The sequence below is a fragment of the Ambystoma mexicanum genome, chromosome 1p, assembly GCF_040938575.1.
Source record: "Ambystoma mexicanum isolate Mex_15411 chromosome 1p, UKY_AmexF1_1, whole genome shotgun sequence".
Taxonomy (NCBI): Eukaryota; Metazoa; Chordata; class Amphibia; order Caudata; family Ambystomatidae; genus Ambystoma; species Ambystoma mexicanum.
In genome coordinates, this window is record NC_090921.1 from 89,649,835 (window position 1) to 89,662,511 (window position 12,677).

Below are 12,677 nucleotides of genomic sequence, written 5' to 3' on the forward strand. Positions count from 1 at the left end.
TTTGGTGTTAGGTTCGTGGATTGACCTCCGGCTAAAAATTGGAGGTAAATCTGCAAAATTTCAGCAGAATTCCCGAAGAGTAAACTACTGTTGCCGCCAAAATCCCACATGGAGTCCTATGGGCTCTACTTAAATGAGCAGAACAAGCTGTTGTCCTGTGGAAGAGGCGCTGTCGCTTAAGTTCAGGTAAAGAGGCAAACAAATTACACAATTGACAATCACGTGTTTAATCACAATAGTCTGCATGTATTAGTGCTGTCTTTGCCTATTCATCTTCCATGGAACAACAGCTTGTTCTGTATGTTCAGACTAGTTTGGGGTAAACCTACCTGTTCCATTGGTTTACAGCTGTCCAATCTCTTAAACTTACGCATAGTAATTTGTTTTTCCCGATCGCGCATCCACCTGGCACTCTCTACTCTTGTTTCTCTAATTAAATGGGGACAAACACAGCCACCGCCAGTTGTAATCCGGCAGTAATACCGCTGGACCAAGTGGCGTAGTGTAATGCGTGTGCGAAAATGAGCTAAAACAACATGGCGCCAGTGCGAGGCCATTTTGGACATTCACTTCCATTACCGCAATGAAAGTCTATGTTTCTGTGGGCTCAGTAAGCAGACGTGAATTCTGCAACGGTTGCAAGGTCATATTATGACGCAGATGATCATTGTGGAAGATAGTTGTTGTATTGTCCACTGAAGGACGAGCCAAGAAGGGAGTCGGATCCATGCACGTGCAGTGTTAAGGGGTGCTGGGAACAAGGGCGAGAAGCAGCGTTTTCCACTCTTTGCTCCCCATACTAGTTGTCTGTCATTTGGCAGTTAGGGGGAGGCAGAACCTCGCTCAATCATCCCAGGGAGAGCCGCAGGTGGAGGAGTGCATCACTCCAGGACCCTGGAGAGATCCTCCTGTGCAGGCCTGGAGAATAGAAAGAGGGGGCAGGCAGAACCTCGCTCAATCATCCCAGGGAGAGCCGCAGGTGGAGGAGTGCATCACTCCAGGACCCTGGAGAGATCCTCCTGTGCAGGCCTGGAGAATAGAAAGAGGGGGGGGGCAGAACCTCGCTCAATCATCCCAGGGGGAGCCGCAGGTGGAGGAGTGCATCACTCCAGGACCCTGGAGAGATCCTCCTGTGCAGGCTGGAGAATAGAAAGGGGGAGGGGGCAGAACCTCGCTCAATCATCCCAGGGAGAGCCTCCTGTGCAGGCCTGGAGAATAGAAAGAGTGGGTTAGGGGGAGGCAGAACCTCGCTCAATCATCCCAGGGAGAGCGGCAGGTGGAGCAGTGCATCACTCCAGGACCCTGGGGAGAGGCTCCTGTGCAGGCCTGGAGAGTAGAAAGAGTGGGTCAGGGGAGGCAAAACCTCGCTCAATCATCCCAGGGAGAGCCGCAGGTGGAGGAGTGCATCACTCCAGGACCCTGGAGAGATCCTCCTGTGCAGGCCTGGAGAATAGAAAGAGGGGGGAGGCAGAACCTCGCTCAATCATCCCAGGGAGAGCGGCAGGTGGAGGAGTGCATTACTCCAGGACCCTGGAGAGATCCTCCTGGGCAGGCCTGGAGAATAGAAAGAGGGGGGAGGCAGAACCTCACTCAATCATCCCAGGGAGAGCGGCAGGTGGAGCAGTGCATCACTCCAGGACCCCGGGGAGAGACTCCTGTGCAGGCCTGGAGAATAGAAAGAGGGGGTCAGGGGAGGCAGAACCTCGCTCAATCATCCCAGGGAGAGCCTCCTGTGCAGGCCTGGAGAATCGAAAGAGAGGGTTAGGGGGAGGCAGAACCTCGCACAATCATCCCAGGGAGAGCGGCAGGTGGAGCAGGACCCCAGGGAGAGCCTCCTGTGCTGCTGGCCTGGAGAATAGAAAGAGGGGGGGGGGGCTCGCACAATCATCCCAGGGAGAGCGGCAGGTGGAGCAGTGCATCACTCCAGGCCCCCGGGGAGAGCCTCCGGTTGCCACGAGCAGGCCTTGAGAATAGGAGGGGAAGGGGCAGAACGTCACTCAATTCTCGCACTGTTGCCATGTGTAGATCTGGAAGATCCGATGGTGGGCCAGGGCCTCACTCCATCACCCTGGGGAGAGCCACACTGCAGACCCAGGGAATATAAAGGTGGAGAAGTGCCTTACCCCGTTACCCAGGAGTGAGCCGCTCTGCTGCCCTGTGCACATATTGAGTACAGAAAGGTGGGGTAGTGCCTTTTCAAGGATGTGCAGACCTGAAGCATAGAAAGGTGGCGGGTAGTGCCTGACTCCATCGCCCCGGGGAGAGCTACACTGCTGGCCTGGACGGGGAGAGTCACTCTGCTGCACAGTGAAGGCCTGGGATACAGAAATGTGGAGCAGAGCCTCTCCAGGGAGAGCCACCATGACTGGAGGGTAATGCCTGACCTCACCACCCCACGGAGAGCTGCACTCTTCAGGGAGAGCCACCATGACTGGAGGGTAGTGCCTGACCTCACCACCCCAGGTAGAGCTGCACTCTCCAGGGAGAGCCACCATGACTGGAGGGTAGTGCCTGACTCCACCACCCCAGGTAGAGCTCCACTCTCCAGGGAGAGCCACCATGACTGGAGGGTAGTGCCTGACTCCACCACCCCAGGTAGAGCTCCACTCTCCAGGGATAGCCACCATGACTGGAGGGGAGTGCCTGACCCCACCACCCCAGGTAGAGCGAACTCTCCAGGGAGAGCCACCATGACTGGAGGGTAGTGCCCGACTCCACCACCCCAGGGAGAGCCACCATGACTGGAGGGTAGTGGCTGACCTCACCACCCCAGGGAGAGCCACCATGACACCCCAGGGAGAGCCACCATGACTGGAGGGTAGTGGCTGACCTCACCACCCCAGGGAGAGCTGCACTCTCCAGGGAGAGCCACCATGACTGGAGGGTAGTGCCCGACTCCGCCACCGTGACTGGAGGGTAGTGCCCGACTCCACCACCCCAGGGAGAGCCACCATGACACCCCTGGGAGAGCCACCATGACTGGAGGGTAGTGGCTGACCTCACCACCCCAGGGAGAGCTGCACTCTCCAGGGAGAGCCACCATGACCGGAGGGTAGTGCCCGACTCCGCCACCGTGACTGGAGGGTAGTGCCCGACTCCACCACCCCAGGGAGAGCCACCATGACACCCCTGGGAGAGCCACCATGACTGGAGGGTAGTGGCTGACCTCACCACCCCAGGGAGAGCTGCACTCTCCAGGGAGAGCCACCATGACTGGAGGGTAGTGCCCGACCCCACCACCCCAGGGAGAGCCACCGTGACTGGAGGGTAGTGCCCGACTCCACTACCCCAGGGTGAGCTGCACTGTTGTCATGTGCTGGCCTGCCTCTGAAGGCCTGGGAGACAGACAGACATGCGGAGCAGAGCCTCCCTCCATCACGCCAGTGCGGGCAGCTTTCCTGCTCTACTGGCGGGGAGCAATTCCTGGTGGCGCAAGGATGTGAGCGAACAGTGGCCGGACCCAGGAACCTTTGGCGAGTTCTTCCAGGCATCTGTGCAATGTTATCTCCCTGGTGCAGCTGTCGGTGGTACTGCTATCAGGCCGAGCTGCTCCCTGGGAGGAGGGGAGAAGCACAGAACCCGCGCCAAACAAGACGCCGATGGGCTTCAGAGAGCTTCTCCCGCGAGTACAAAAGGGGCACCTCGGGCCTGGCCAAACACCAGCCTGCACACACGCCCACCCAGAGCAGCTCACGTCTGACCTGCAGAATAGAGCAGCTCACGACTGGCCTGCAGAATAGAGTACTGCGCTTCCTGCCTGTACTAGGAGCATCGCACGCAGACCCTTCACTGCGCCGGCTACCTCTGGCAATCCAGTACCGGGACAGGGACACACACCATCGTGCACACGCCCACCCAGAGCAGCTCACGACTGGCCTGCAGAATAGAGCAGCTCACGGCTGACCTGCAGAATAGAGTACTGCGCTTCCTGCCTGTACTAGGAGCATCGCACGCAGACCCTTCACTGCGCCGGCTACCTCTGGCAATCCAGTACCGGGACAGGGACACACACCATCATGCACACGCCCACCCAGAGCAGCTCACGACTGGACTGCAGAATAGAGCAGCTCACGGCTGACCTGCAGAATAGAGTACTGCGCTTCCTGCCTGTACTAGGAGCATCGCACGCAGACCCTTCACTGCGCCGGCTACCTCTGGCAATCCAGTACCGGGACAGGGACACACACCATCATGCACACGCCCACCCAGAGCAGCTCACGACTGGCCTGCAGAATAGAGCAGCTCACGACTGGCCTGCAGAATAGAGTACTGCGCTTCCTGCCTGTAGTAGGAGCATCGCACGGAGCTCCTTCACTGCGCCGCCTCCCTCTGGTGATCCAGTTCTGGGACAACCCCCACCCTGCCACCACCCCCCAGCCACCCGCAACCCCCACCCCCCCACCCACCCACCGGCAGTGCGCCTTAATGTTGACCTGGGCACTCACCCTTGTCGCAGTACTGGAAGTCTGGGACACACAAGGTCTCCTCCATGGGGGTTACAACACATAACAAGGGGCGTGCATGGACTGGCTTGGGGACCGACTTGCAAAGCTCTCGCACACTCGCCGGCTAAACGGGCACATTTCTAACTAATAGCCCTTAAACAATACCTAGAAGCAGGGCTTTAAGTGGGCCGTGGCTGTGCCCCGTGTCGGCTCCCTACCGTCCCGGCCGATCCGAGGCCTTTTCCCCTATGCATGCTTACGAGCTTCAGGCTTTAGAAAAACAAATGCCTCGAACTGCAGCTGCCTCTCGTTTTTCCACCATATTTAGGGAGGCATCCTTTAAATAAAGAAGCAGGCATGATCACCCACGCGCCCTGGGTGAGAAGGTGATGATCGCAGCTAAGGGGTGCCTGGCAGGGGGCGGGCCACAGGTAAGGAGCAACAGGAGACGGCTCTTGCCGCCTAAATCAGGACCATGACCCAAAAGAAAGAGTGAGAACCAGATATGCGGTGGGGGGAGGTTTGACTTTGGTGTCCCCGGTCCGGCAATCCTCTCGTGTGGGGGGTAATGACACGTGGGGGGTAATGACACGTGCAGGGCTCTGACAATGGGCAGCCTGACCCAGAAAAAGCCTTTAAATAAAAAAGTAGGCGTTTTCACTCATGGGAAGGTTTTACATGCCTAAAATATTCGCCTGGAGACCTAACGCTGCTTTTTAACTTTCTAAAATTACAGTTAGTTTCCAACTTCCAAAGCTCGAGAGAAGAACAAGTTACTTTCTTACCTGGTAACGTTCTTTCGATGGGATGGTCCGACGACGTATTCCATATCTATGACATGTAATCACCACAGCTGTGCTGCTTCGGAAACTTTTTCGGCGTCTGCGTCCTGCGTCGATGACGTCGATGCGCCGCCGTCGAGGACCTCCTCCGACGTCCGACGTCATCCGATGTGATAAGTAGGACGCACGACGCCAGTAGCCTCAGTTGTAGTTTTTCCCCCAGAACGTGTGACATTAGTCAACTGCCAGTCCGACACAAAGCCTTGCGGAACGTAAGCTGCAATCGCAACAGAAATTCTGCAGCGGGGAAGGCAGGGTGGGAGCGATATGGAATACGTCGTCGGACCATCCCATCGAAAGAACGTTACCAGGTAAGAAAGTAACTTGTTCTTCGAGGGGATTGGGTCCTCCGACGTATTCCATATCTATGACAGACTCCCAAAGCAGTACCAAATCAAGGAGGAGGGAAAGAATTTAGAAACAAAATTTAGAATAGCCAATCAAATAGCAGAGCAAAGGACCGCCTTGCCAAAGGCCAGATCCTGCCCTCTGATGGAATCGAGGGAATAATGCCGTACAAATGTATGTACTGAAGCCCAGGTGGCAGCATCACAGATGTTGCGAATAGGAACACCCCTCTGCAGGGCAGTAGATGCAGCCACGCCCCTGGTAGAATGGGCCCGCAAGCCAGCCGGTGGGTCCTTACCCGCCAAGCGGTAACACTCCGAGATGGCCAAAATAATCCAGCGTGACAAAGTCTGTTTCGTCACAGCTTGCCCCAAGCGCTTACCAGCGTAACCAATAAAGAGTTGATCGTCCACTCTGACCCGGGACATGCGAGAAACATAAAAGCTCAAAGCTCTCCTAGGATCAAGCCTATGGAGCCTCTCCTCTTCCTTACCAGGATGCGGAGGAGGATAGAAAGCCGGAAGAACAATCTTCTGGGCCAAATGAAATTCCGTCACTACCTTTGGAAGAAAAGAAGGACGAACTCGAAGGACAACCCTGTCCTTGTGAAATACAGTGAAGGGTGGCTTAACAGAAAGTGCCTGTAACTCACTCACTCTGCGAGCGGAAGTAACCGCAACTAGAAACGCAGTTTTCAAAGTCAACAGTCTCAAAGGGCAAGAATGTAAAGGCTCAAACGGAGCACCCATAAGAAACCTAAGAACAAGGTTTAAATCCCAACCGGGCACCAGGAAAGGCGACGGAGGGAACACATTAGTGAGCCCTTTCAGAAACTGTGAAATCAAAGGGATTTTAAAGTAAGAACATTCTTCAGATGAGCGCTTAAAGATGGACAGCGCCGCCAGGTAACCTTTAACGGTACCCACTAGCAAGCCCCTGTGGGCCAAAGAAAGCAAAAAGGACAGAACCATGGGGATGTCACATGCAAAAGGATCCACATTCTGAACTCTGCACCAGTCGCAGAACTTACGCCAACGGCAACGGTACAGAGACTTAGTTGCGGGCCTTCGGGCCGAAAGCAACACCTCCATCACGTCTTCAGGGAGGTCCCAATCCTTATACCTCAACCTTTCAGAAGCCAAGCGTGAAGGTTGAGGGATCCGACCTCTGGATGGAGAACCTGACCCCCCTCCCGTGAGAGCAGATCGTCTCGGTAGGGAAGACGACGTGGAGGGCAGATGGACAAGTCGAGAAGGTCCGGGTACCACGTCCTCCGAGCCCACGCCGGAGCAATGAGGATCATCCGGGAACCGAACTTCCGCAACCTCCGCAGCACTTGCGGGATGACGGGGACTGGAGGAAACGCGTACAGCAGCGGGAATGACCACTCCACCACAAACGCGTTGCCTAAGGCTCCTTTCGGAGGAAATTCCCGCGAGCAAAACCTCTCGCACTTCCGGTTGACACTGGAGGCGAAGAGATCCACTTGAGGGGTCCCCCAAAGGGCGAAGATCTCCAGGAGAATCTCCTGAGCCAACTCCCACTCGTGAGAGATCGCGCTCTGCCTGCTCAGAGCGTCCGCCGTCACGTTTTCGTCTCCGGCCAGATGAACTGCCGAGATCGAAACTTCCTGCCGGATGGCCCAGAACTCGAGCTGCATCGCCTCCCTGCACAGAGGAAGTGACCCTGCCCCCCCCTTTTTGTTGAGGTAGTGCATGGCCACAGTGTTGTCCGTCATGATCAGGACAGCCTTTCCTCGCACAGTCGGCAGAAAAGCCTTCAGGGCTAGCCTGACGGCCCTCAGCTCCAACAGATTGATATGGAGTCTGGACTCCGACGGAGACCAACGACCGCTGACTGTCAGCCCGTTGGCATGAGCTCCCCATCCCGTGAGGGATGCATCCGTCACGATCGTCACCTCCGGCCAGGGTAGCCAAAACGGAGCCCCCTTCATCAAGTTGCCTTCGACAGCCCACCACAGAAGGTCCCGGGCAACCGAGGGCGGCACCTGAACCGGGTCCGACATCCTGCCGGAGGACTGCGACCATTGCGTCTTGAGTGCCCACTGCAAAGATCTCATCCGCAGGCGAGCCTCTGGCACCAGAAGAATGCAGGATGCCATGAGGCCGAGCAACCTCAAGAACTCGAACGCCGGGAGCGTCTGGGCATGCTGAAACTTGTGCACCATCTGCTGAATGTGAAGAGCCCTCACCTGGGGAGGAAAACACTGCCCCAGGGAAGTGTCGAGCACTGCTCCGATGTACTGGAGCCTCTGTGTTGGCGTCAAATGGGACTTCTTTAAATTGAGGGAGAAGCCCAGCCTGTGAAGGGAGTGGCAGGCGACGGACAGATGATCCAGGACTTGCTCGGGAGAGCTCCCCCTGATCAACCAATCGTCCAGGTAGGGGTAGACGTGAATCCCCCCTTGCCTGAGATGCGCTGCCACCACCACCATGAGCTTGGTGAAAACCCTCGGGGCGGAGGTCAAACCGAACGGCAGGACCCGAAACTGAAAGTGCGAGTCGCCAACCGCGAACCTCAGGTACTTCTTGTGCTTGGGATGGATCGGCACATGGAAGTAAGCATCCTTGAGGTCGAGTGGCACCAACCAGTCCTGAAGCTGAAGGGCCTGGAGGACTTGAGAGAGAGTAACCATCTTGAACTTGTCCTTCCTGAGGAGTTTGTTCAAACCGCGCAAGTCCATGATGGGTCTCAAACCCCCGTCTTTCTTCGAAATCAAAAAATAAGGGGAATACCATCCCTTGTTCCTCTCCGCTACAGGCACCAGTTCTATGGCGCCTTTCTCCAGCAGGGCTTGAATTTCCTGCGCAAGGAGCGGATCCGGACTCTTCAAAGAGAGGTTCCCCGGTGGATTGTCGCGAGGCCTGTGCCGAAAGGGAAGACAGTAGCCGTGGGAAATGATCTCCAGAACCCACACATCTGAAGTAATGGCACGCCACTCTACAAGATGCTGCGCCAGCCTTCCCCCAACCGGCGAACCATGGTACATGGCCTCATGACTGAGTAGGAGCGGCTGCGGCGTTACCTGAGGGCAAAGAGGCAACTGCCCGAGCGGCCTTGGCACCACGGGTACCTTGTCGTCCACCTCTGGTACCCCTGCGTTGGCCCCTTTGACTGCCAGCTCCTCTCGCTCTACCAAAGGACGAGTAATAGCGAAAGGAGCCACCCCTCCACTGCTGTCCCCTAGGACGAAAAAGCGGAGGTTGGCGAACTGCAGCGCCCAACGACTTCGCTGCAGCTTTTGAGGTCTGCAACCTCTCAAGGCTCTCGTCAGCCTTGCTGCCAAAAAGATGTTCACCATCAAAGGGCATGTTGAGGAGCCGGGACTGCACATCAGGAGCAAACCCCGACTTCCGCAACCACGCAAACCTGCGTATCACGGTGCTCGCCGCCATGGACCTACTGACGCATTCAGCCAAGTCCAAACCCGACTGAACGGACTCACACATGGCATCCTTACCATCCTGGACCATAGCAAGGAAACCATCCCGTTCGACCCCTTCGGGAATATGTTCAGCCGCTAACGCAACACAGTTCCACAGAGTGTGCGTGAAACGCGACAAGGCACAAACGGAGTTGGCCGCCTGAAGCGCCATACCACCAGAAGAAAACACCTTCTTCGCCCAGCCATCAAAACGTTTGTCGTCCCTATCAGGAGGGATGGTAGGGTACGACGCCTGCTTTGCCGGGGCCGTGGCCGCCTGCACCACCAAACTTTCCGGAGTGGGGTGCCTGGTCAAGTAGCAGGGGTCGCCACTGGCTGGACGGTATTTTCGCGACAAGGATCTGCCCACTGCCGGGAGACTCTCCGGAGCAGTCCAAGCCGCCGCCACCCTACGCTGTAAAGCCATATGGAACGGCAGTACCGGGTCAGTTGGGGGACCAACATCAAGGATGTCCGTCAGATCATCCTGCACAAACTCACCTGGGGGAGCAGACCATCCCAGATACTCAGACACCCTAGCCATAAGGCGCCGGTATGAGGAATCGGCATGGGAGCCAGGCTCAGGCCGACCAAATTCCACCTCCGGAGAGGTGTCCAGTCCACTGGCATCATGCAGCGACTGCCTCAAATCGTCAAATTGACTATGGCCCGAGACAATGTCATCCGGCACCTGACTAGGAACCAGGCCATCCGAATCCTCATCCGCCTCCGAAATATAATCCAAGTGGTGGAAAGGCACCCGAGAGTGCCTGCTCTTAACCAGAGCCTTCCTAGGGGGAACACCCGAGACACGGGGCACCTCCGACACGAAAGGCGTCGATGGCGTCGAGCGAATCGGCGCCGACGTCGAGAAAACCGGCAACGGCGCCGAGAGGATCGGCGTCGACGAAATCGGCGTCGACGTCAGATGCAGCGCCTCCAGTATCGGCGGTGTCGACACAGCCCTCGAAGCCGGAGCTCCGAGCGTGTCCCTCGACGACCTGACCGTCGACGGCTTCGACGACTTCCTCGGAGCCGGAGCCTCGAGAAAGCCTGTCGACGCCCTCGACGCCTCAGACGTCCACGGTCTCGATCGCGTCGAGGACCGGGACCTGGAACGGGTACGGCGAGAACGAGCCCCCTTGTCCGAACGGGACCTCTCCCGTGACTCGCGCCGACCACTCTTGCGAGCGGTGGCTCTCGACCTCTCACGGCCGACCCCACTCGGGGGCGCGGACGGTTGAGTACCCTGCGACTCAAGAATCGCCAACATCTTCTTCCCGAAGGAAGCCCATTCCTCCGGCGTCGCACGGCTGGTGGGGTAACCGACGTGCCGGGCAGAGTCCTCTGAAGAGGACCTGGAAGGCGACCGGTGTCGGCGCTTCCGAGAATGCCTCGAAGAGGCCGAGGAGTGGCGAGACCGACTCCTAGAAGAAGACCGACGAGACTTCCGACGATGACGCGGAGAGTCACCCCTCGAATCATCCGTCGAAAGCCCCGCCGACTTCGACTTCCGGGGCTTGGACACCCGACCTACCGACAATTTCTTCTTACGTTCGCGTAAGGCCTTGGACGTGAGCGACAGGCAGTCGACACAGTCATCCGTGTCGTGGGCCTCCCCGAGGCACCAGAGGCAGGCATCGTGCGAGTCAGTCACCGACATCTTGGACCCACACTCCCCGCACTTCTTGAAGCCCGGACGCGGGGTTGAAGACGAAGTGGAAGACATCGTCGAAGGAACAATTCACAAACGAACAGGTTCGAAGAACCGGAAAGAACAGAACTCTAATGAGTCGAGGCTAGAACCGAGAAACACGAAGCAACACGTTCGCGGAAAAAACAGAACTGAGGCTACTGGCGTCGTGCGTCCTACTTATCACATCGGATGACGTCGGACGTCGGAGGAGGTCCTCGACGGCGGCGCATCGACGTCATCGACGCAGGACGCAGACGCCGAAAAAGTTTCCGAAGCAGCACAGCTGTGGTGATTACATGTCATAGATATGGAATACGTCGGAGGACCCAATCCCCTCGAACTAGCCTTCTCCGAGGTGGTGCACACTAGTTCTACATCTTCGCTGCGAATTCTAGGGATGGCAGCACACGTCTACCCCCCTCCTCCCCCCGCCCAGTCCAGGGAGAACCCCCAGAAGATACATCAGTTGCACCCCCTCAGCCCTCGGTTATTCAGAAGGCCATAACAAACCTATGAAATGGTTACCACAAGGGACTGGGGCTCACTCAAGCAATCCAGCTGGTGCTCAGACGTTTGCACCGAGTGGCGCCATCACATGGAGGAGCGACTTCGAGGCAAACCAGCAGTGCAGAGACTCGCCCTGGCAATGCAGAGCAGAGAGCATCCTTAATACGGTATCCGCTGACCTGCACTGCATAGCCTCAGCCTAGCAGTGCAGCTGGTGTCCAGAGCCTTGCAGCGAGCGTGGCCCTGAGTCGCTATCAGCTAGACCTGCACTGCATAGCCTCGGCCTAGCAGTGCAGCTGGTGTCCAGAGCCTTGCAGCGAGCGTGGCCCTGAGTCGCTATCAGCTAGACCTGCACTGCATAGCCTCGGCCTAGCAGTGTAGCTGGTGTCCAGAGCCTTGCAGCGAGTGTGGCCCTGAGTCGCTATCAGCTAGACCTGCTCTGCATAGCCTCGGCCTAGCAGTGCAGCTGGTGTCCAGAGCCTTGCAGCGAGCGTGGCCCTGAGTCGCTATCAGCTAGACCTGCACTGCATAGCCTCGGCCTAGCAGTGCAGCTGGTATCCAGAGCCTTGCAGCGAGCGAGCCTTGCAGCGAGTGTGGCCCTGAGTCGCTATCAGCTAGACCTGCTCTGCATAGCCTCGGCCTAGCAGTGCAGCTGGTGTCCAGAGCCTTGCAGCGAGCGTGGCCCTGAGTCGCTATCAGCTAGACCTGCACTGCATAGCCTCGGCCTAGCAGTGCAGCTGGTATCCAGAGCCTTGCAGCGAGCGTCGCCCCGAGTCGCTATCATGTAGACCTGCAATGCATAGCCTCGGCCTAGCAGTGCAGCTGGTGTCCAGAGCCTTGCAGCGAGCGTGGCCCTGAGTCGCTATCAGCTAGACCTGCACTGCATAGCCTCGGCCTAGCAGTGCAGCTGGTGTCCAGAGCCTTTCAGCGAGCGTGGCCCCGAGTCGCTATCAGCTAGACCTGCACTGCATAGCCTCGGCCTAGCAGTGCAGCTGGTGTCCAGAGCCTTGCAGCGAGCGTGGCCCTGAGTCGCTATCAGCTAGACCTGCACTGCATAGCCTCGGCCTAGCAGTGCAGCTGGTATCCAGAGCCTTGCAGCGAGCGTGGCCCCGAGTCGCTATCATGTAGACCTGCAATGCATAGCCTCGGCCTAGCAGTGCAGCTGGTGTCCAGAGCCTTGCAGCGAGTGCGGCCCTGAGTCGCCATCAGCTAGACCTGCACTGCATAGCCTCAGTCCAGCAGTGCAGCTGGTGTCCACAGCCTTGCCTTCCACTATCAGGAAGACCTGCACTATAGATCCTGCCCCTTGCAGTCTAGCTGGTGTCTAGAGCCTTGCAGCGTGTGACCTTGAGCCACTATCAGGGAGACCTGCGCTATAGATCCTTCCCCTTGCA

The 12,677-nt window shown here is 57.5% G+C and overlaps 1 protein-coding gene across 1 annotated transcript in view; it reads right to left on the reverse strand.

Annotated features, from left to right (window-relative positions):
* Positions 1-12,677, reverse strand: part of RNF167 (ring finger protein 167) — a 548,009-nt gene that overhangs the window by 73,814 nt on the left and 461,518 nt on the right. The gene's annotated exons all lie outside the window — the stretch shown is intronic.